The sequence below is a fragment of the Pan troglodytes genome, chromosome 3 (assembly GCF_028858775.2).
Source record: "Pan troglodytes isolate AG18354 chromosome 3, NHGRI_mPanTro3-v2.0_pri, whole genome shotgun sequence".
In the NCBI taxonomy this organism is placed as follows: domain Eukaryota; kingdom Metazoa; phylum Chordata; class Mammalia; order Primates; family Hominidae; genus Pan; species Pan troglodytes.
This window is the reverse complement of record NC_072401.2, coordinates 68,023,364-68,047,626: the sequence shown is the minus strand read 5'-3', so window position 1 is coordinate 68,047,626 and position 24,263 is coordinate 68,023,364. Positions and strand designations below refer to the sequence as shown.

The window sequence follows — 24,263 nt, the reverse complement described above, 5'->3', positions numbered from 1 at the left end:
CAAAATAAAAATAAAATTAATTAGACAAATAAAGAGATTTGTACAAATTACCAAAATAACAATGCAAAAACTCTTATTCATTTTTCTTAAGATTATCTTATATTTAAAGACAAATATTAGAAATGAGGTAGAGTTGGTATAATAATATCATTAGCTTGGAACTATAAAATATTTCCTTTCAACTATAACCCCTCATCTTAATTTATAATTTAAAAATATACTGTACACTATTGTTGATATGTATATGCATTCAAATTATACATGCAAAATGTACATACATCTCTATATCTGCTCATCTGTTGACAAGGGACATGGGAGAGAGAGGAGGAAGAGAGCGAGTTTCTCTTGTATGTTATGGGTTTTTATTTGAATGTAAAAAATATGACAAATTACGTTCTTTAAATAATTGAAATTCTATCTCCAGTAATTTTTTTTGTGAGATTATGTAGCAATATCCTTTGAATTGCCTATAAACTAACACTAGCTAACCATCTTACCTTTTCTTTTTCTATTTTTCTATTGTAATTTCATACGTATTGAAAATATGAGCAACATCTCTAGGTTTTCCCCTTACTCCATTCACCCATGACTCTCTACATCTTTTTCTTTCTCTTCCTGAAGCAATTTCACCAGTCTACATATATGTTAATGTTTCAGGAATTATTGCTTTATGTATTAATTCCTTTTATAGTTTATGGACTTGACTATATTCCTATAGGAAAATCATACTTAATTTTCTGTTATTCATCAGTCTAGCAATATGAAACAAAAACATTTAAAATATATTAACATAGTCATAAATATTAGCAGAGGAAACTCAATCTAACAATATGAACTCGATCTAAAAATAACAGAGAAGACTGCTTCAGATACTTTGCCATTTTATTCTTTTGTCATATGAAATATCTTGGATTACTTGATACTTACTTTTTATAATAGTGATTGTGCTTTGAGTGTTTGAGACAATAAAGTAATTATTGGTAACTTTGAAACTGAGTTTTAAAACTCTATTTTGAAAATTATATACATATATAAAATCACATTCTAACCCCCTTCTTCCCCCTCACCTGTGAATCATTTTAGTTTTAATCCATGGGTCACCATTCTACCTCCTTTCAATTCGCTTGATTTATTCAACTTTCACTTTCATATTTTTAGGGAAAAAGTATTTTGTGTTATTGTTACATTTGTTTACCATAGTCACAGTGTGTTTCTTTTCTGATAGTGTTCATTTGAATTATGTTCAACCTGCTCTTAGTAATCAAAAGGAAAATATAGTAACAAGTTACAAAATACCTTTGAATAAAATGTTGTACTCTCTGCAGTTGCAAAGTAGCCACTGAATTTATATACTAATGAGCAAAGTTGAGAGATTCTGTTCTTTAAATCTAATGTGTTCGTACATGGCATTTGGTCTCATAATTTATGGCTGTGATGGCTTTATGTGCATTCTTCAACTTACAGATTTTATTACTGAATAGGGGTGTAAATTCCAATAGTTTACTAGTGCATTAAAGTCACAATACATTACAAGGTAATTAACTAGAGCTGCCACTATAAATAGAAAAATAGTCACAGCCTTCACTATAAACTACTTAATAAAAATAAGATTCTGAATCAGCATTCAGCATTATAGTAATTCTTCTTGCCATACGTCTCATTAATCAGGACTTTTTTAAAAAGCTTCATCTCAAAGCACTATTATTTTTAAAACTTTCATTGTTAAAACAAGTTTGTTATAATTTTGTAGTTAATTTAATGGGATTGATTATATATTTCTGTACGCAAGTAAGCTCTACATGCTTTTGAGGCATATTTCCCAGTTTTACTAAAGTGGAAATGAAAGAAATACTACTTCGGTGATTTTATGGCAGATTTGTAAATAAGTACATGAGAGTTCTTAGCAGGACTCATTAAAAGTTAGAGTTCTGAAGGTCATATGTCCCCACCAACTCTCCTTTCTCCCAACCGTTATTTTGCCTCCTGACTACTCACATGCAAAATGCCCTACCCCAGAATCAAGTCTTAATATATTACAGACAGAGTCACTCAATGAAGGTGGTTGGGTGGAAATTTGTGTTAAAGGTAAATCAGAATCCTAAGCAGAGGCATATATTATTTGAGGTTTGCATATACCAGTTGGGACACATCCTTCAGTTGAGACTTTGTTGTTTTTATTTTGCGTTTGTCTGTTTCATTATTTTCCTATACAGTTTGGTGACAGCCTTAGCAGTCCATTATAGAATCCATTATGTAAATTCTTCACAGCATCACTAACAACTGAAGTTAGACAAATTCCTGCCAATTACCAAAAAAAAAAAAAAGACATTAACATCTAAAAAATGCCCTCCTAATGTCATACTAATGATGCTATTTTGAATATTTTGCTATATAAAAAATTGACAATTATTGAATATATTCCACCTTCCAATATAGTGAACTACTTTTTATTTATTTATTTATTTATTTATTTTTGAGACAGAATTTTGCTCTTGTTGCCCAGCCTAGAGTGCGATGGCTTGATCTCGGCTCACCACAACCTCCGCCTCCCGGGTTCAAGTGATTCTCCTTCCTCAGCCTCCCAAGTAGCTGGGATTACAGGCATGCACCACCATGCCTAGCTAATTACTACTTTTTATAAATCTAGTGAATTTTGTTGAGTTTTTTTATAGGTAGTGTCTTAATAAGAAGTCTAATAGTGGATACTAATTTATACATTTGCAAACTGTTGACAGTTATGATGTATACTCTGAGACAAGGCTAATTTTTCACGTTTGAAAAATTACAATTATTTTTACCTTTTTTCCCTCAAATAAACCAAGTAATATAAATATGGTTCAACTGACACATAATCAATGAACTAGAGTAATGCCAGGCATTAAGTTTCATGTGGAAATTGAATTATATTCAGCAAATCCACTCACTGAAAATATTTTTTAAAGTTCAAAATAAGCAGATGGTTCTGCCTAGTGCATCTATATTAGAAATAGGCTGTAGCCAAAGATTTACTATTACAAATTGGAGACATTAACACCTGCTATTATCTAGTTAAGTATAAAAACAGTTGAAATTAACTAAAATAAAATAGGACTGTCACATCTGGCATTCTCCTTGAAGAGTCTGCAGGCCAGTTCTCTAATATTCTACGATGATGCTTTTCTAACTTATCTGATTAGCAGACATTACAGGGGGAGGGAACATAAATTCCCTAGTTTTACCTACTCTTATCCCAATAGAATACAAATGAAACTTGCATATAACGGAGTTCTTTGATTGCATTAAATTAAAACTCTTTTCCTGTGTTCCTATGCTTGTAAAGCCAAACATTTTTATTATTATTTAGAGTACACTGTGAACACCTAGAAGATGATACAGGCAGAGAGTATAGCTTGTTAATATTAACGGTAAAGACAATTCCCATTTATTAAGTATGTACCTTGTATCAAACACAGAAAAATATATTTCATACACATTGTCTCAATTAGTCTCACAAGTATCCTATTACTTTTTTATTCAGACTTAATTATCATGATTATCATATCTCTAGGTCCCTGCATGATACCATAATACTTTATAATACTAATAGAATGTGTTGACTTTAATTAAAATTATATTCTAAACTTAATGCTAAAATGTATTTGTTATTCAGTATTGTCAGGAATAAGTATGAGGGTTTTGCAAACCTGTAACATACTTTCCAATTGTAGGTTTTTGTTTAAAAGCTAACATTTATAATTTGAAATAATTTAGCATACTCTTTCTGCCCCTTGTGGTCTATAATTCATATACTGAGAATAATTATCCCAGAGAGTAGAATGATCTGGTAGTTTTTCATATTTGGTTGTTAGTCAGTTTGTCCTGGTGGTCTCTGAAGGAGCCAATTGAGAAGGGAAAAAGAATTTGTTCAAATTCTCTTTCCATGCTGGCTGATGGAATGGTATTCTTAGTATTCAAAGGGTGTTAAATAAAGGCTTGGTACTGTCATGCTCTGAACATTCTTCTTCAGGTTTGATGTGACTGGTTGCAGATCCAGTGATAATGATGCTCACATTGAATACAGTGGCTCCCCGATGTTGATTCTCCCCTTGATCACTGTTCCAGAGAAGAGAAATCACTGTTCCAGAGAAAAGAAAGTCACCGGGATTAGTATGTCTCTAAGTAGCTATGATCAGGCTCAGTTCTCTCAACTTCACCTCTCCCCAAATCCCATGCGGAGATTCCTGTGTTCTCTCTTCTGAGGTTATTCACTGGCCCAGCTTCCCTAAGATTGCTACTATAGGTTCCAGGGCTTATTTCTCATTGTCTTACTTTGTTTTTAGTCTCTTTCAGAAAAGTGGTGGTATAGCTGTGTTTTTTTGTTCTGAAAAAATATGTTTAATGTCTAAATATCACAAGTTTTGACAGAGGTATTGCTAGTCAGTAATGACAATGATAATAGCTAACATTTACTATGCAAATTAACTGTGAAATCATGTGTTTGATCTAATATAATTCATATGACTCCCTCTCTTATAATTCCTTCCCAAAGAGAGCTAATCATACTATTCTTTAGGATTTTCCATAGATATCACCTTTTTGAGTGGTATTAACATTTATTTGTTCCCAGCTCTATTCTAAGCACTTGACATGGATTATTATTTCATTAATCTCCCAAATATCATGAAATAGGTAGACAATTATTATTGTCTTTTTGTGAATGAGAAAACTGAGACATAGAGAAGTTGTTTAACTTTATAAAGGTAAGACAGATAATACTAAGCCTTGGAGCCAGGATTCAAACCTAGGTATTAAAAAAAATCTGCTATGGCAGTTTTTCATGTATATGAAAGGAACTACGACTTAGTGCCCAGTCCTATACACTGTACTAAGTAATCCATAGGCTGGGCACGGTGGCTAACGCCTGTAATCCCAGCTCTTTGAGAGGATGAGGGGGGTGGTTCACGAGGTCAGGAGATCAAGACCATCCTGGCTAACATGGTGAAACCCTGTCTCTACTAAAAATACAAAAAATTAGCTGGGCGTGGTGGCACGCACCTGTAGTCCCAGCTACTTGGGGAGGCTGAGGCAGAATTGCTTGATCCTGGGAGGCGGAGGTTGCAGTGAGCCCAGATCGTACCACTGCACTCCAGTCTGGGCGACAGAGCGAGAATCCGTCTCAAAAAAAAAGTAATCTTTAATGAAACATTATCAGCAAGGAGTGGGAGGATCTGACTATCCATAGTATAGTATTTTTAAGAAAATCTTTCATCATCTTATTTATTCATCTTAAGAATACAATATGACACAAGTAGTTTGAAGACATATCTACTATTTACTCACCAAGTGACAAATAATTTTTTGTGTGCTTGTTGTTTTCTTTAAAACATCTTTGTTCTAGTGCCACCCTTTACCTTTTACTGTTTTCATAAACATGTACTGCTTCTCTCAGAAAACGTATCTAAAATCATACTGCAAAAAGAGGTCAGGCATTCTAATGATGTATTACAAATTGTGTACAAGTTAATGTACTAAATCTTGTAAAATATTAAAATGTAATCTTTGATAAAATATCCTATTTTTTAATGTTTTCAATATTCTCTTCCCCAAAATGGTTAATGTTTATGTAATCACCAGAAAATAGTTTTATACCCGTATAGTAAAAATTAATTGCCTTACTGCCTGGAGCAGACAGCTGGCTGGTAGTTGTGTTGGCTGTTACCACCAAAGCCTGAGGGGGTGAAGTAAGAGGTCTGCCTTGACCTCCAAATGTAACAGTCTGCTCAACCCCACCTGCTGCATATCGACAGCTGCAAGGTTCCAAATTATTTGGCATACTCAACATAACACATGCACACATGCACACACACACATGCCACTCAGGAGAATCTTCTTGAATATAACAATTCCTACTTGACAATAGATTTAGAAGATATGTATGATAAAAATTATATTTGGTAATCCTTGCATTTTAAATTTTACTCTTAGAGTAAATTGCCTGCATTTAAAGATCTTCTTTTTTGAGATCTTTTAGTAGGGGTTGGAATTGTTATACATACAACATCAGCCTACATAGTACCACTTGGAGAATGAGAATCTTTTCTTCTTAGATGCTAAAAGGCATATGCTTCTTAGCATCGACACTAAGAAGCACTTGGCTCTCTCAATGCCAAGAAGCACTTTTCTCTTTGCTAGTGATAGCTCTGGGTCCAGCAATTATTTCAATTTTTTAAGACTGCAGCAAAAAACAATATGCCTCGCTGTTAAATGTGGCATCAGAACATCCTAGGTGGAGTCAAATGTAAGTACACAGCATGAATACCAATGCCTGCATTTAATCCTGATATCCCACCTTGCAGAGTATATGGCCATGGACAAAACCATTGCCACAGTGCCTCAGATTTTCCAACAAATCTCCTTCCCAAGATTAAGTATCAAATATTGGTATGATATTATTTGTGAAAATGCTTCATAATCTAAAGAATGCTATACAAATATTGGTTAATTTAATTTAGCAGCAATACTCTATTGCTCTAGTCAAAAGCTTAGTATATCTCACATATAGTAAGATCAAATAAAAAAGTTCTCAACAGAGTTTTCAATATTTTTATCCTCCTTAAATCCTATTGGTTTAATTATGATACAGTTTTAATTTTATATAAAAACATATTTGAGTTGTGAATGGCTATATACTAAAAATCTCAAATATATGTAAAATAATTTATTACAGTCTTATGTAAAACTACACATGAGTTTTTCTCTGTGTTCTTCCTAAGGGCTCCAACTGTCCTTCAGTATTCAACAAATATTTTTTATGCAGTTGCATCTTATGCATGGGTTAAATTCTGAAATTATAGGGTAAAGCTAAACAAAAAAAGATCTTGAAAAATTTCTTAAATTATTCATGACATGTGGTCCAATAGTGAGTTATTCCTTAATATCAGAAAATGTGAATTTAAAAATGTCATAAAATTGCTCCGGGGTGTCTAGATACCTATGTGATGAGGGGTGTAGGGAGACACAGACAGCATTGAAGGAACCTGATCACTGCTCCTCAGTCCCTTGGGCTGTGTGCTCACTGAGTAAAATGGCAAATAGAATCTTTTCTCAAACTCTTTTTAAATGCATACAGTTGAATTTAAATCAAATTAATTTTTGATGTGACGGTACAATAGTGAATGCCTAGGAGAGAAAAGATTTTTGCCCTCATGGACTTTACCTTGTAGTGGGAGATTTGGACAATAAAAAAATTATTGATTAAACAGTCAAGATTATAAATTGATTATTATTATAGCCATAAAAGACATATAAGATGGTTAGTCAAAGGAAGCCACTCTAGGGAGGTGACCATTGAGCTGAAGCATGAAGAATGAAAGTGAGTTGGCCATTATTACAGTTGAATAGTGTGTTCAAAGGCCCTGAAGTAGGAAATTTATAGTATATTAACTAATTTACTCACTAAGCAAAGACTAAGTAAGGCCTCCTATTTGCCAGGCATTTGTGGGATTGAGCAGTTTACAAATCTGTCAAGATTTCTATTCTCATGGAGTACACATTCTAGACAAAGGAAAGTATAAATAAACAAAAAAGTAAACAAATAAATGGATAAGCTAATTTCTAGAATATAATAAGAGGAGAGAGTAGGGATATAGGCAGAGGATGTAGGTGGGACCTAAATCCTACCACAATCATGCAGGGTCTTGTAAGACGTGAAGGAAGTTATGGTCTTATTTTAAAAGCTGTGAATAACTCTGAAGGGTTTTTACATAGAGTACTACATACTATGGTTTCAATTTTTAAAAATGACTGTAGCTACACAGTGGAGAATGACTTAGAGAGAGGTAAATCCAATCATATTGGTGTGGCCTTTCCTTAAAATTTTATTACAGGGTTGGGGGAGAGGGGAGGGATAGCATTAGGAGATATACCTAATGTAAATGGTGAGTTAATGGGTGCAGCACACCAACATGGCACATGTATACATATGTAACAAGCCTGCACGTTGTGCACATGTACCCTAGAACCTAAAGTATAATAAAAAAAAAATTATTACAGAATTCCCTCCTGCCCCTTCTGTTCTCCGAAGATTCCGTTTCCTTCTTTCCCTTCCATTTCCCACACTAGTTATAGTCCCGTGGACAAAATGGATTCACTTTTCTGATCAGATGTAGCAGAATAGTTTAGAAACAGGCATATTCGAATTGCAGGACTAAATTCTGAGTCTCTAAGAGCAGCATCTCAAGGAACACATGCCTGGATTCCAATAAATACCCTGGGGTTAAAGCCTTTGCTAAGCATAAGAGCATTAACTGCTAACGGATAACCAATGAAAAGACCACATTTGCTGTGCCCACACAATCAGATTCTCATGCTGAATATTGATTCTGTTAAATCACGAATAGTGTTAGACTTTTGACTGGTGATTGTGAATCTGTTAATCTATTGCCAAGGTTAGTCTGTATTGCTTCTAGTACTCAGTAGGGCTTCAGTGTGAACAACTGATGTGGGGCAAAGTGGGAAGAAAGACACTGACAAAAGAAATTATAGCCTAGGTTATAATCGATCTTTGTATACTAAACCTAGCAATTCCAAATATCCTACAGATAGTGGGAAACCACAAAGGACTTCAAGCATAGAAGGCATTAATGCAATTAGTTTGCATAGAAATATTGATTCCAGTGCTTAAGGTGGATTGAGAGCAAAGAGAATTAGTAGGATATTTCATAAAATGCTCTAGAGAGTGCAAACTAAAAGACAGTAGCAATGGAAATAAAGACATGATGGATTCAGAGACTGCAGTTAAAGCATAAATAGACCTCCTTGATTGTTTAGAATTGTTGGACATGTCAAGAGAGAAATTCCTTGATTTCTAATTTAGATAATTTGGGTGGATTTTGGTACTGTTCTGGAAGACAAGGGCAATTCATGTTCAGACTAAAGATCACCCATTATTGATTCTTTGAAAGTACATGTAGCATGAAACATGATTGCAAAGTGGTTCCTTTCAGTTTATAAAAGATGAAAAAAATAATTTTAGGAGTGTCTGAGACCTTTAGCCTTGTCTAAGTAATTGAATTGGCCGTTTGGTCACCGGGTGGTTAGTTATCTTGAGATGTAATTTATTTAGAAAAGTATTACTAGTGGATTTATGTGATACTGAGTCTGATAAAGATCTTTCCTGGAAGTTGAAAAGCATGCCTGCCAGAATTTATTTAGGTTTTAATAAGTGAATAAATGAAGCCAGGGCTATAGAGTGGGAACCACCTCTCCTCACCAAATGGTCCATGCCTTTTCTTTGTTTCACAAATTTGAACAATTGTAGTTCTTCATTTCAATGTGCCTGTTCATTTAAGAGGGAACCCTTAGGGCATACTTGTTTGTTTGTTAGATAAAACCATCCTAAGACACAACACAGAGCATACAGGCTGCAATGCAAGCACATAAAACCCGAGATACCAGATGGAAAATGTGTTAGCCTTGTAGTTCTGATTTGCTAAAATAAAAAAATAAAAAATAAATTTAAAAAAGCGTGGGGTGCGGGGGATGGGGTGGTGGATGTAGGGGCAAACATTTAAATTTTGCTTCTGTTCTTTTCCCCTGTTAATACAGAAATTTGATGTTGGTATCTTACAGAAAATGAGCTTTTAAAAGCAAATCTTCAGAGTTTAAAAATCATCCCATCCTCCTCGCAAAAATCTGCAATATTATTTTTCTTTATAAAATCGACCCAGCTGAAATGTTTTCTGATGAGTTTAAATGCATATGAACTAGTGCTCTAGAGACTGTCTTAATTGAGTACTTCGTTTTGTACTTTATTGAAATGTGTACTTTGAAAACATTGGTGAAATTTGCCATTTCCCACCTGGCATCAGCAACAGCTGGAGCCTGGCCCATTTACGATGGCCTACACTCACGCAGTACTAATCTAAAGCAAATGTCATATGAAAAGCTATGTCCCTGCCCCTTCTTCTGCTAAACACATCTAAGACAAAAGTAAGAGCATAATATTTTATTTAAGCTCAGCTATTTTTCTTTTTCTCCTCTTCCCTTACCATTTCTGTTGCTCTAAAACTATTACTCGTGGTCATGCTCTTAACTGAAATATTTGTAGGGAAAAGATTTGTTTTAAATGAGCAGATGGGCCAGGCTTAAGACAAGCTGCTATATTAATAAACATGTGTGGTACTTTATCAGTAAAGGAGCCTATTTTGACATTTCTTCTGGATGATTTGTATAGCCTATCACTATCACACCTGGTGCAGGGACAATAAATGGGCACTTAATAGTCAAGCAGTGTGCGAACACCTTCCATTATAACTTCATTATATCAGATATGATCATCTATTACTGAATGTCAGGCACTTAATTTATGATCAGTTGCCCTATGGAATTAGTGACCAAACAAATGAATAGTCCATTCGTGTAACTTTTGCTGTAAATGTATTTCTCTTAATAACAACCCCCTTTTTTAAAGCACATGGATTTAATCTAATATCCTTTGGGATTTTAAAACATAAGATGTTTTGTTTTATATTTGTGCAATTTAAGAAGTGGGAAAATGTGAATAACATATGATGTAAAATTCCATACTCAACTATGTTAATGCCCGTATCTGTTTAAAATAAGCACAATTCTTCAGTTTCCTTTACCAATGAATTTCAGTTTGATTTTGGTAAAGTGACAATGCTTTTTGGAAAAAAAATAAAGCTTCTCCTTAGAGATCTGCTATACAATAATGTGCACATAGTTAATACTGTACTGTACACTTAAAATTAGTTGAGGGTAAATTTCATGTTATGTGTTTTTTACCACTTTTTTTAAAAAAAGAACTTCTCCATTGGACAATATAAACAGGGTATAGTTAGTTAACTGTGGCACTATCAAAGCAATAGGTACAAAAGACACAGTGACAAGAGAAGCTTAGGTTTTTGAGAGAGGCACCAGGAGGAATAAAGACAGCCAAGGAACTGGTACTTTGTAGGCTTTAATAATTAATGTTCCTGGCTGGACATGGTGGTTCATGCCTATAATCTCAGCACTTTGGGAGGCCATGGCAGGAGGATCTCTTGAGACCAGGAGTTTGAGATTGGCCAGGGCAACATAACAAGACTCCCATCTCTACAAAAAAAAAAATTTTTTTTTGAGACAGATTCTACTCTGGCACCCAGGCTTCAGTGTGGTGGCACCATCATGGCTCACTGCAGACTTGACCTTCCAGGTTCAAGCAATCCTCCTACCTCCGCTTCCCAAGCTAGGACTACAAGCACATGTGCCATCATGCCCAGCTAATTTTTCTTTTTTTGTAGAGGCAGGGTTTTGCCATGTTGCCCAGGCTTCTATAAAAATTTCTTTAAAATTAGCCTAGCTACTCAGGAGGCTAAGGCAGAAGGATTGCTTGAGCTCAGGAAGGTGAGCTGCAGTGAGCTAACTCCACAACTCTACAGTCCAGCCTGGGCAACAGAGTGAGATGAGACCTTCTCTCTAAACAAACAAACAAAACAAACAGACAAAAAAGAAGTAATGTTCCCTGCTGGGTATCTGCAGAACCTTTTTACCCTCTTCTTTGGACATAACAACATGCCATCAGAACTCCACCATGTCTATATTCAAGATCATTATTAGAGAAATCCTTAGACTCTCAATTGAAGTTACTATCTATGAAAAGATTCTTTCAGAGATGTCTAGCCTATTTTCTAATGAGGACCTTAGAACTGGGGCAGTGATAAGACCAACTGTAGGGGGAAAGAAGTCTCAAAGCCTGTTTAAGAATCAATTAAACTATTTGACCAGCCAGATTAGTAAGAAACTGAATGCTACAGAATAGGAAAATATTAACAAACTGTTAATAGAGAAGGACGGTATGAGAATGAATATACAATAGACATATTAGAATTGTCTTAAGCTATTTGAAGGGCTAGAGATGCCAAAAAGGAGATCGTGTCTGTGTCATAATATTATTGACCTAGCTTTATTCCTCCTAGTTCTAGCTTTATTATTTTGTTTTATTTTATTATTTAATTTTTTGAGACAGTCTTGCTGTGTGCCCAGGCTGGAGTGCAGTGGCGCCATCTTGGTTCACTGCAACCTCTGCCTCCTGGGTTCAAGCAATCCTTGTGCCTCAGCCACCCAAATAGCTGGGATTACAGGCGCCCGCCACCACACCCGGCTAATTTTTGTATTTCTAGTAGAGACAGGATTTCACCGTGTTGGCCAGGCTGGTCTCAAATGCCTGACCTCAAGTGATCCACCCACCTCTGCCTCCCAAAGTGCTGGGATTACAGGCGTGAGCCACCACACCTGGCCTAGCTTTGTCATTTTAAATAACAATTAAGAGAGGGAGAATTTTGATTCTGATTCTGACAACTTTCATAGTATCATTGTCATGACTGATGGCACTCACACTGGAAACAAGGTGATAGAAAGTCATTAACTTCTCTGCCAGGCCTATAGGCTTAAAGAAACCGTGCATTTTGGAGATGTCTTCAACAGCTAAAAAACGTCATGAAGGTGAAGAAAGGAAAAGATGCTAAGTGGGGGATAACCAGGAGTGAAGCAGGGGAGGTGGGGTAGGTATTCCTAACATTCTAAATTTAAAAGCCCTGGTACTGTGAAAGAATGCAATTTCAATGTCTGGCCACACCAATGCATTTATAACTGGCATGGACTGCCTCTGAGATCTACTCCCAGTGGACACTAGTCATCAATAGATACATTAGTCTCTAGACTATCCCTTTGACATAAATGGCTGGAAAGTTCATTAAGGTATCCAGGTTATGGGGGAAGATACTTTAATAGCCAACTCAAATAAAATTGTTAAGGTTTAGTAGGTGAAACCTCATGCTAAGGTGACCTAGCATGGCTCTGGCTGAGACTGTTTAGGGGGTGCAAGCTTCCCAAAAGAACTGATCAAAACTGCTGTCTTTTACATATCTTAACCCTCAGGCAAGTATAACCGGAATGAAGGGGCAGCTGGCAGCAAGTCTCCACTGGCTGGCAAAAAAAAAAATCTAAAGCCTGCAGATTAAGCTTCATATAGAAGAGCCCTGAGCCAGTTCAAGCCCTAGACACCTGAGTAGACCTCAGAGCCTGTTCTAAACCACCAGATGCATTTGGCAGTGTAGGGGCCAAGGGAAAGCATTCTTTCTGCCCTCTAATGTTCACTGAACATGAAATGACAAAAGGAGAAAAGGGCATACAAGATTTATTTAATGCATATATGGACTTAGGAGCCATATACAATGTATGAGACTTGAAGAGGGGCCAAGCAGTTTAGGCTTTAATACTCTCTTCAGAGGCAAGAGATGTGTGGGCCTGGCAGGCAAACATTAATTTGTAAATGATTCTCTTAGGACAAAGGATGGGACCTACAGGTTATGACTTATTGTGCAGATGAAGTCTCCCAGGTAATCTCTTGGAGCTGTCCTCAGGACAACAGATGAAAGTCAATCTGTGTCAGTCTTTTTTCCAGTGTTTATTTTTCCTGGATATTTGTTGAGATTCCTAGGGAGGGGAGTCTTAATACAATTGCATTTCTTTTAGAAAGAAGCTTTCTTAGTCAGAAAAGGAAATTCTGCAGAAATCCCTTCCAGTGCTTCCAGAAAAACCATCAGACCTGGTTCTGAGACATTTGAATTTTTAAAGCACTGAGCATGCCAAAGCACCATATTGTGGGGAATTATTTTCTGTGCCCCAATAGCAGGGACCTCCAATAATCTACTATTCTTTCCTTATCATCTGATATGTATTTTTCTAACAGCTTCACTGGATTGACTATATCAAAAATCTAGCTTAATCATCTGAAACCTTGTTGGAAAACCTGAATATATAATCAGTCACTTGACTGGCCTAGAATCATTGTTTTTCGCTTTCTTTCTCCCCTGTTTTCTTTCTTTCTTTCTTTCTTTTTTTTTTTTTTAAGAGAAGGGGTCTATGTGCAGTGTTCTTATCATAGCTCACTGCACCCTTGAACTCCTGGGCTCAAGCAATCCTCTTACCTCAGCCTCTTGAGTAGCTGGGACTACGGGCATGTTTTTCTCTTCTTTCTGACCATTGAGTTCATGTAGAGCCATGTATAGTTCCTGAAGTGCCTACATGCAAGATTTCGAGGATTTTCGTGAGAAAATAAAACCATGAAGTAATAGTGCCGTCTAGAAATTATAAGAAAAAAGTGTTTATTTGTATTTTTATCTTCAAATTTATTCCATTTTTGCTGGTTGTGCCAAGACTGAATCGCAAATTGAAGTGTGTATCATGCTTTATAGGTGGTAGAAAAAATACTGGCTGCATGGAAATTTTATATAAAATAAGGAGCATAGTTCTTGCAAGGACACTTGGTTTATTTTGCATTAAAAAAATGTGTAAAGGTGAACATGTAACCGCCCAATGGGTTCACCTTGCCCGCTGCGTAGACATAGCAGATTTATCAAGACAGGGGAATTGCAATAGAGAAAGAGTAATTCACTGAGAGCCAGCTGTGTGGGAGACTGGAGTTTTATTACTCAAATCAGTCTCCCCGAGCATTCAGGGATCAGAGTTTTTAAGGACAACTTGGTGGGTAGGAGCCAGGAGTGCTGATTGGTCAGGTCAGAGATAAAATCATAGGGAGTCAAAGCTGTCTTCTCGGATTGAGTCAATTCCTGGGTGGGGGCCACAAGATTAGATGAGCCAGTTTATCAGTCTGGGTGGTGCCAGCTGATCCATCAAGTGCAGGATCTGCAAAATATCTCAAGTAGTGATTTTAGGAGCAGGTTAGGGAGGGTCAGAATCTTGTAGCCTCCAGCTGCATGACTCCTAAACCACAATTTCTAATCTTGTGGCTAATTTGTTAGTCCTACAAAGGCAAACTAGTCCCCAGGCAAGAAGGGGGTTTGTCTTGGGAAAGATTGTTATTGTCTTTATTTCAGACTATAAACTAAGTTCTTCCCAAAGTTAGTTCAGCCTATGCCCAGGAGTGAACAGGAGCAGTTTGGAGGATAGAAGCAAGATGGAGTTGATTAGGTCAGATCCCTTTCACTGTCTCAGTCATAATTTTGCAAAGGCAGTTTCTTTTTCTTTTTTTTTTTTTTATTGTACTTTAAGTTTTAGGTACATGTGCACAACGTGCAGGCTAGTTACATATGTATACATGTGCCATGTTGGTGTGCTGCACCCATTAACTCATCATTTAACATGTTAATGCTATCCCTCCCCCCTCCCCCCTTCCCCCACCCCACAACAGGCCCTGGTGTGTGATGTTCCCCTTCCTGTGTCCATGTGTTCTTATTGTTCATTTCCCACCTATGAGTGAGAACATGCGGTGTTTGGTTTTTTGTCCTTGCGATAGTTTGCTGAGAATGATAGTTTCCAGCTTCATCCATGTCCCTATAAAGGACATGAACTCATCATTTTTTATGGCTGCATAGTATTCCATGGTGTATGTGCCACATTTTCTTAATCCAATCTATCATTGTTGGACATTTGGGTTGGTTCCAAGTCTTTGCTATTGTGAATAGTGCCACAATAAACATACGTGTGCATGTGTCTTTATAGCAGCATGATTTATAATCCCTTGGGTATACACCCAGTAATGGGATGGCTGGGTCAAATGGTATTTCTAGTTCAAGATCCCTGAGGAATTGAAAGGCAGTTTCAATCCCTCCCTTTGGGTTTTAAAACTTGTTAATCTTAAGGTATAGGCTATGACGATGGGAAAAGGCCACCAAGGGCTTTGGCTTCTTCCTGCTGACAGGGCCATAGTGAGAATGGGAGTTGACCCCAAGGTGAGAGGAGTGAAACCACTTTGTACCTGGCTGAGCAAACTCACATGAGCCAGGGTGGGGGTCCAAGGCTTGCATGACAAAGGCATTAGTACTTACATCCATAATTTTAGTACAGTATTGAAGTGAACAGCATATTATAAGGTAAATAATGAGTACTAGGATGAAGACTGCAATTCCTAATTTTAAAGGTAAAACCCAAAGTCAATCAGCGCATTTTGTAATCAGCCCATTCCCCATGGGAGTGTCACTTCTCAGTAGGGGTGCAGATGTTCCCATATCTTCCATGTGGCCAAGAGCATGATTCTCTGATCCAAGCATGCAAAGAGCTAAGTATCTCTTCATAACTGACATTAGCCATTTCTTAAAGTGTATGTTTTTACCTACTTATTCTACACCAAGGGTAAGAGCTTTCCCATAATTCAAAGTAATTTTTGATAACCCCAAAACTTAAAACCATCAGATAACTCAAAGCAAAACAGAACAGAGTCTTAGATATTGGGAGGAATCTATCTGCTTTTAATTCCCAGGGTTTCATGAGGAAAACAGAGTTTTTTTTCCAAAATGAGTTCTGCGGCTCCTCCTCTGTTTTTCCCAAGGAGTCCCAGGCTACCACTAACAGAAGTTATCTTAGGATCTCTCATGTGTGCATTAAGAGTGGCAAGACTGAAAAAAAAAAAAAAAAAAAAAAAAAGGAGAAAAATGATTCAGCTGACTGAGAAGAAAAAAAAAACCTTTTTCCAGAAAAACAAGATCCAAGAAGAGAAAAACATAAAGGCCTTTTAAATATTCCTATAACTTGTTTATCCAATTTTAATTAAGCTGATGTTTAACCATAGTGCTCTTTAAAAAAATAAATCCTTTTAAATCTTTTATTATCTGACTTTAGCCACATCAAGTAGCCAATATTTCTGGCTTTTGAGCTTTGCCAAAGGTAACCTCTCAGGTGCTTCAAAGACATAGTAAGGAGTTTCTTTTTTACAAGATTTGGAATCTCCCCATGGGTAGTTTAGAGAAAGGAAAATTCAAGACAAGAAACCAGAAGCTATCATGGGGGGGGAAAAACCTCAGTAAATGGCAAAGTTATATAAATAGCAAACCAGAAACGAATCATTCCAGAAGCCAAGAATTGAACCTGGGCCACCATTGTCAAAAGATAAAGGCTTAACTACTGAGCTACACAGCATTGGGCAGTTTCTATTGTTTTTCCCAGAAGGAGCCTAGAGAAGCCAATTTTTAGCTTGCAAAGGCTTTTAACTGCTCAAGATAATTTTTAGGGGTAACCATGAAATGAACCTCAAAATTCCTGTCCTCCAGATGGCAGAAACCAAGAAAAAGTAGCCGGACATGGTCGCAAAGTTAAGCTCTTAAAGACAAAAAACAAGACAGTGAGATTTTATCCAGTATTTCTTTGTGTCCTTAAAAGCTTAACTTTGTTACCATTGAAGAATATCTCATCTAAAAATAATGACAAATTTTTGAGAATTCACACTTTCCAATTTTAGTCCTTTCTTATATTTCACAAAAATTAATCTCTTTAAAATTTCTAAACTAGAAAAACTATTATATTAAAGCTGCGACATTCTATGATTTCTGAGAAAAACATTCTATAAGTAGGTTTCTCTTAAACTATGTAAATCTGTTATTGTCTGTACTATGGAATAATATTTGGGACAAAAATTATTGAAACATTGGAGTCATAAAAGTCATAGAAGCCAAGTGGAAACAATTTAAGTGTAGTGTTTCCTTTATAAAATCCACTGGATATTTTTTTTCTGTGATTTAGAGTAGATAATGTTAAATGGTTGATATGAAACTTTATAGTCCCTTTTTCAATTTTACCCATGAAAGTTGAATGTGTGATATTAGGACATTATGCATTTCTAAAACTATATGAATCTGAAGTACCCATAATTTCAAATCAAGAGACATGTAAAACCCAAATGTCTTCCTTATGCTAATATTTTTCCTTGAATAACAACGTTATTCATGAATACTTATGGTACCTATTAACATTTCATATTAAAATGACTGTATTTGTCATGAAACAAATTTACTTCTGTTGAACGTTTTATATGTTCTTTATTAGGAAAAAATTGATAAATGGTTTCCATTTATTCCATCATGTAAAAACTTTGACTTTATAAACATGTAATTTAAAATATGACTTTTACCTCACTGTAAGTGTAGTAGTAATACTGAATAATAGAAGAAAAATCGAAATCAAAGACTTAGGAAATATCATTAGAAATTGCAATACCAAATAAAATAAGGATAAGAAAGGTCACCACTGACTGAATGGCAATTCTAAACCTGGTACATTGGTGTTTCATATAGGATATTTCAAATTCTTTTGAAAATTTGACAAGATAAATATTTTTATCCTCATTATAGAAATGAAAGGCTGAGGCTTACAGAGATGAAGTAGTTCATCCAGCTATTAAGTGCTAGAGTCAGGACTCTGGAATAGATTCTAAACAGTAACTACATTTTTTAGAGTTGGTAAAAGATATGTTAAAAGTAGCAAAATACTGTGCCAGGGAGGAAAAACTTTTCTTCTACCCACCTAGATCTTATTCTAAGAGGTCTGCAAAGTAAACTGACAAAAGACAGATTAACAGGAGAAAAAGCTTATTTACAAGTGTAATGCACTTGCAAAGACTGCTCAGTGGTGAGTAACTTATCACTACACAAAGGCAATTAGAATGTGGTGCTTATATACCTAACTTAGTTGGGGAAAGGGAGAGGGGAGAAAGGCTTCTATGGTTTCTTTGGAAAAGACAAATGGGTTTTTAGGAGAACGGGAAGATGACAGGAAAGTTTGTGATAATGTTCATCTATACAGGTATGATTGGTCTATTTGTCTTCTTTAGGGCATTAAAATTTTCCAAAGGGGACTCAGAGTCGGTATGTTCTCTTTCTACCCACTAGGAGTAGTCTCACCCTGAAATGGGAATTTATGGCAGCCTAATATTTTTAGAAGTTCTGTTTTTAGGGAAGTTCTGGGAAGGCTTCTGTCTGCATCTATAGATTCTCGAAGGTTTTGAGCTTAAAATAATCTTCATGCCAACTGTGAAGTTCTTAGTGGCCCCTCACTATCATCTCTTATGAAACAACTTAAAAATAATAGTCATGGTAGTCTTCTAGGAAGAAACAATTACACACTGTTGTCAGTAAACAGACCTTATTTCCTAGTGATAGGGTGGGGAGCTGGCATTGCATGATCATTTTAAAGTTAAATGAAGTGAGAATTCCATGGAAGGTGCTCTCAGATGAAGAGTTCCATTGTCATGATGTGCTTCATACAGTTGAGGAGTAAGCTCTAGAATGGCATTGTTGTTGTTGTTGATAAAGTTTGTTTGGGGGAGGGAGAAAAAAAAGAAAGAGAAAGAAAATAAAGTTTTTTTCTCATGAAACTCTCTTTACCATGAATCACCTTCCCCAGATCCCAAGCTATAGCTAAATAAATACCTCATGGTGCTATTTAGTAGTAATTATACTTGCTGGATTCCATCATAAGAGGAGAGAGAAAGAAATGTCTATAAACCACTTTGACCATTTCATTGCATATAAAGATAAAAATCAAATTTAAATCAAGAAGCCTTGTAAACAGTTTCTGAAAAACACAGCTATTTTAAGAGGGTGTTTACAGTGGTTTAAAATTACTGGGCACAATATTAACCTAGCTCTATAAAAAGGAAATGGAAATAAACAGGAAATGTTTATAGGATTTCTCACGGTAGTTAAGCATTTGCCTTATTTAGGATTCTGTTTAAGGATGTAAGATTGTCAAGCAGGTAAACTCAAGATCATTCTTCTATTTGTTAGAACTTCAAATTTTGTTCATGTGAGGTAAATTAAAACTGCATTTGAACATGTATGATTGAGTTACTTTGGTTTAATAAAGATGTACATGTCTAATACAGAAACACAAATGCTTAACATCTTTGACTAGAAAAGTTGAAGAATAACCAACTCTATTATATTAAGTTAATGAATCAAGTTTTATCATAAGAAAAATCATAATTTCTCTGCTTGAAAGTAAAAATGGTCTATGCCTTTTATCTTTAAGTAAAGGCATGAAGGTACCGTTTTATTCAATTTCTTTTCTTTGTTATTTTTTATTGCAGAGGAGGGAAGAGAGTTGGTTTAATTTAATAAAATATGAAAGGCACTGCCTATAACTTAACTTACATTCTTTTCTTTGTGTAAGTGCCTAGAGCAAATGGGAATGATCTTTAAAGAAATCTAAGTTAAATGCCAGTTAGAATAACACAAAAGTGATCTTCAAAGTCATCTAATATAAGGAGTCCTGTTGATAGAGAGTGTTTTGTTTTTTGTTTTTGTTGAGGAAACTTGGGTAGGGTGGAGCAAGGAAATGGGGAAGGAAGAAAGGGAGCGTGTACTGGAGTATTTAAAAGTAATGCAACTTGTGTGGTAGTTTTAAATATGTATTGCTATCTGTGGTATCTTTTTTATATAACTGTGAAGTTTGTAGTTAGATTGAGATTTTGTTTTGTTTTTCTTTTTTTGAGATGGAGCCTTACTCTGTCACCCAGGCTGGAGTACAGTGACACTGTCACAGCTCACTGCAGCCTCGACCTCCTGGGCTCAGGGGATCCTCTCACCTCAGCCTCCTGAGTAGCTAGTCCCACAGGCATGCAACACCATGCCCAGCTAATTTTTTTTTTTTATTTTTTGTAGATACAGAGGTCTCACTATGTTGCCTGTGCTGGTCTCAAACTCCTGTGCTCAAGAAATTCTCTCACCTCGGCCTCCCAAAGTGCTAGAATTTCAGGAATGAGCCACTGTATCTGGCCATGTGATTCTTAAACTAAGAGGAAAAAAAAGTATACTTATGGTAGTTTGTTGTTGTTGTTGTTGTTTTCTTTATAATGGGCATAATTTGGCAGGTATTTTTTTTTCTTTTTAATTGTTTGGTTGATATTGCTTAGGTTTTGGAGATAAGACATGTGAAAAGGCCAGCTCTCATGCCTGTAATCCCAACACTTTGGGTAGGCCAAGGTGGGTGGATTACTTGAAGCTAGGAGGTCGGGACCAGCATGGTCAACATAGTGAGACCCTGTCTCTGCCCACCCCTCCCCCCGAAAAAAAAATTAAATTTGCTGTACATGGTTGTGCATAACTGCAGTCCCAGCCACTCGTGGGGCTGAGGTGGGAGGATCACTTGAGCCCAGGAGTTTGAGGCTGCAGGGAGCCATGATTAGGCTATAGCACTCCAGCCTGGGCAACAGAGCAAGACCCCCATCTTAAAAGAAAAAAAAAGGACATTAAAAAAAAAAAGCAAATCCAGGTTCTTCTGTAATGAATGATGTACATAGAATAATCTTACCTTTTTAAAAAATGAATTAACCATCAACTAGTTTGTCTCATTTATTTATTTACTTTTATTTTTATTTGAGAGGGAATATTTCTGTGTCCCAGGCTGGAACACAGTGGTGCAATCTCGGCTCCCTGCAACCTGTGCCTCCTGGGTTCAAGCCATTCTCCTGCCTCTGCCTCCCATGTAGCTGGGATTACAGGCGCCTGCCACCATGCCCGGCTAATTTTTGTATTTTTGTGGAGATGGTGTTTCACCAGGTTGGCCAGTGTGGTCTCGAACTCCTGACCTCAAGTGATTCACCTGCCTCAGCCTCCCAAAGTGCTGGGATTACAGGCATGAGCCACCGCGCCCAGCTTGTTTGTCTCATTTAACTTTCACAAATACATGTTATGATATTAAATCCTATTGACATATAAGGAAAGGTAACTCCATTGGTTTGTACTTGGTAATAACACATTTTGAATGTACACTTTTTTGAGTCTAAGCCTGAGAGCATCTCCTTTTATTACCTTCAACTGCGGAAACACTACTGGACTTCTCTATTGTTGCTTTCCTCTTTTTCAGTCTCTGTTTTACTAGTTACTGTACTAGGGCCTTTGGGAGGTTATAATAAATGTATTTGTTTGTTTGTTTAGTTTCCTTGATATCCTCTCCTTAGATGAGAATTTTTCCCTAAAAGAGAAAATCAGATAATTTGAGAAGCAGGAATAGGTAGCCTATGTTCATGAGTTTGCACCTGAACTGGGAAGAGAAAAAGGTTTGAAATAATTAATGCTGCTTCTGAATGATGTATCAAAACATGCTACTGGGGGAAACTTTCCTTCTTTGGCAGAAGGAGAGGAAATTGGGTTTTTGTTTGCTTGGTTTTGCTTAGATTTTATCTTTTAGAATTGCTTTCTTCCTTCCCCACCTCTTTTTCTCTATTCCAAATCTAATAGAGCTTTTTCCTCAAACTTCCTCTAATCACAAGGGGGAGTAATAACTAGATGCTAGGTGTACTTTATCATTGTGAACTAAAGATTTACATTGGATAGGTTTGTAAAGCCACAAACTCTAGATTCCCATAAAAGGCAAGCTATGAGCTTACCTCCTCCCCCTTTCTTTCTTCATCTCTTGCCATCCCTACTCTACCCTCTCCTCTCTTTCATATTTTGCAAAAATAAAAGCAACAATGAATATCCTAGTTCAAACCTTAAACATTTGAAAGTCCAAGGAAAGAAAATCCTTAGGCATAACTGAAAATTGTTGATCGGCTACCAGGTTATTCCAATAAGCTGGAGGCTCACTTACGTATTTGCATATAAATTAGGTCATTTCTTAAATTTCCATATATATTCTTAGGCCTTGCAAATAGTATCAGGTGATGTTCAAGTCCAAATTACAGTAGCTTGTACCCGGGAGGAAACTCTTGAATTTTTCTGTTCTTCACACCATTTCATCAACCGCTCATTGTAATTGACCCAAAATTTTATGTCAGCACCACATAATTGATAGAGATTTTGAAAATGGAAGGTGAGAAAAAGGGGTTAAAGAAGGCAAAAAGATTTGTTTTGAAGAATATTTCATACCTGAGGACAAATTCTCTCTAAGGAGAAAAAGGAATACACCTGTGAGATCATGTAACCCATGAGAGAATTTCAAAATTGTAGAATGAATTTTTTTTGTTATTGGATAAAGTAAAATAAATTACTTATCATGAGAAAAAATAATTTCCACTGCTGAGTGCCCATAAGAATATTAAATCGTCTGTACCTGGCTGGAGTTTTCTTGAAAGTTTCGAGTTCCTTGCTGTCTAGACTTTACTCTTATGTGTGCACACATTGTTATTATAATACATACTTGTCCTGGGGGTAGGATGAAGGCATGAGAAAAGGCCAGCATGGATGGAGATAAATGACTGAAATTTGGCTTTAGTTGTCCTTAGTAAGAGCCAGCAGGGTTGACACCATGGGTATTTTGCAATCATTTGTTTAATTAGCTGAATCTCCTAAGGGAAAATTATATGAAATGGCAAACTCTCAAAGCCTAATTTAAATCTGCTTTTTTAAAAATGTACAACAGAATTTCATAACACAGAGATGTTAAAAAGGCACTAGTGAATAAATTCTATACAGTTAAAACATTTTAATACCAAAAGCAATAAACTACAGAGAAAAGTGAAAATAAATTAGGTCAAAATATTATTCACATGACAGAACTGAGGTAAATATTTGCAGGTGGTTAAGAAAATTATACTTTGGGTGGGAGAATTTTTCCTTACATGCCTTCTATTTTCTCTCATTTTTGTTTCCTGTAGATTTTTCTACATAGATAAGTATATGATCAAGTTTACATTATCTTCTGACTAATAAATTTTTTAGCGTACAAGATATTTAATTATTTTGGAGTAATTAAAGGGACTAATCTAAAAGCACTAAATTCTTCAGCATTCTGCTTTGTGGCATTCTTAGTTTAGATCTAGGTAGCTGGCTGATTGAAAGCCAGTGAGCTTGGTTTTCTTCTGCATTGGGGTACAAACACAAAGACATCTATCTTCCCCTGGTAGAAAAAAGCATCTGGCTGAAACACCATCTTCTCAGGTGTTTTTCCTTAAAAAAAATCGACTATGTCACTAAGAAAATCAGAATCTTATTAATGTATTGATTCCAGATGAATAAAGTCCATCAGGTTTGTTGCAATCCTAACGCTAGAGGGTAAATTCACCTGAAAGCGGTTTGTGTTTTGTAAGAAGCTGCATCATTTGCTGTTTTTGGTGGCTGATAATTTTAGTATAATTTCATTGAAAAGATCAACTCAATGAAGCCTTCTAGTCGTGAATGCATATAGTCTACACTGAAGATGATAGTGTCTATATTGGAAATTGGAAACAGGTGTTTCAGCACTGGTTCTTTAAGGGCTGTTACAAATTGCTTTCAGTAGTAGGCTATGAGGAAACACATGTAAGAAGACAAAAAGAGCAACTTATGATTCTTGCAATTATTACCTCCTGTATACTGGTATTGAGAGATTCAACTGAAAAAAAAGGAGTAAAGAGCACCAAGGATTAAGTCTTTCAAAATGTGGGTCTTTGTTGGAAAGGTATGATAGAAGAGAGACAGACAGAGAGACTGTTCACTCCTCATACTATAAAACTTCTTTAATTTCCTTCACTCTCAGAAATTGGGTAATGGTGATGTCATTTCTAAGTT

General features: G+C 36.1%; 1 protein-coding gene across 50 annotated transcripts in view; it reads left to right on the top strand.

The window, feature by feature from the left end:
* The window catches only part of ADGRL3 (adhesion G protein-coupled receptor L3), an 861,998-nt gene that overhangs the window by 614,701 nt on the left and 223,034 nt on the right, over positions 1-24,263 (top strand). The gene's annotated exons all lie outside the window — the stretch shown is intronic.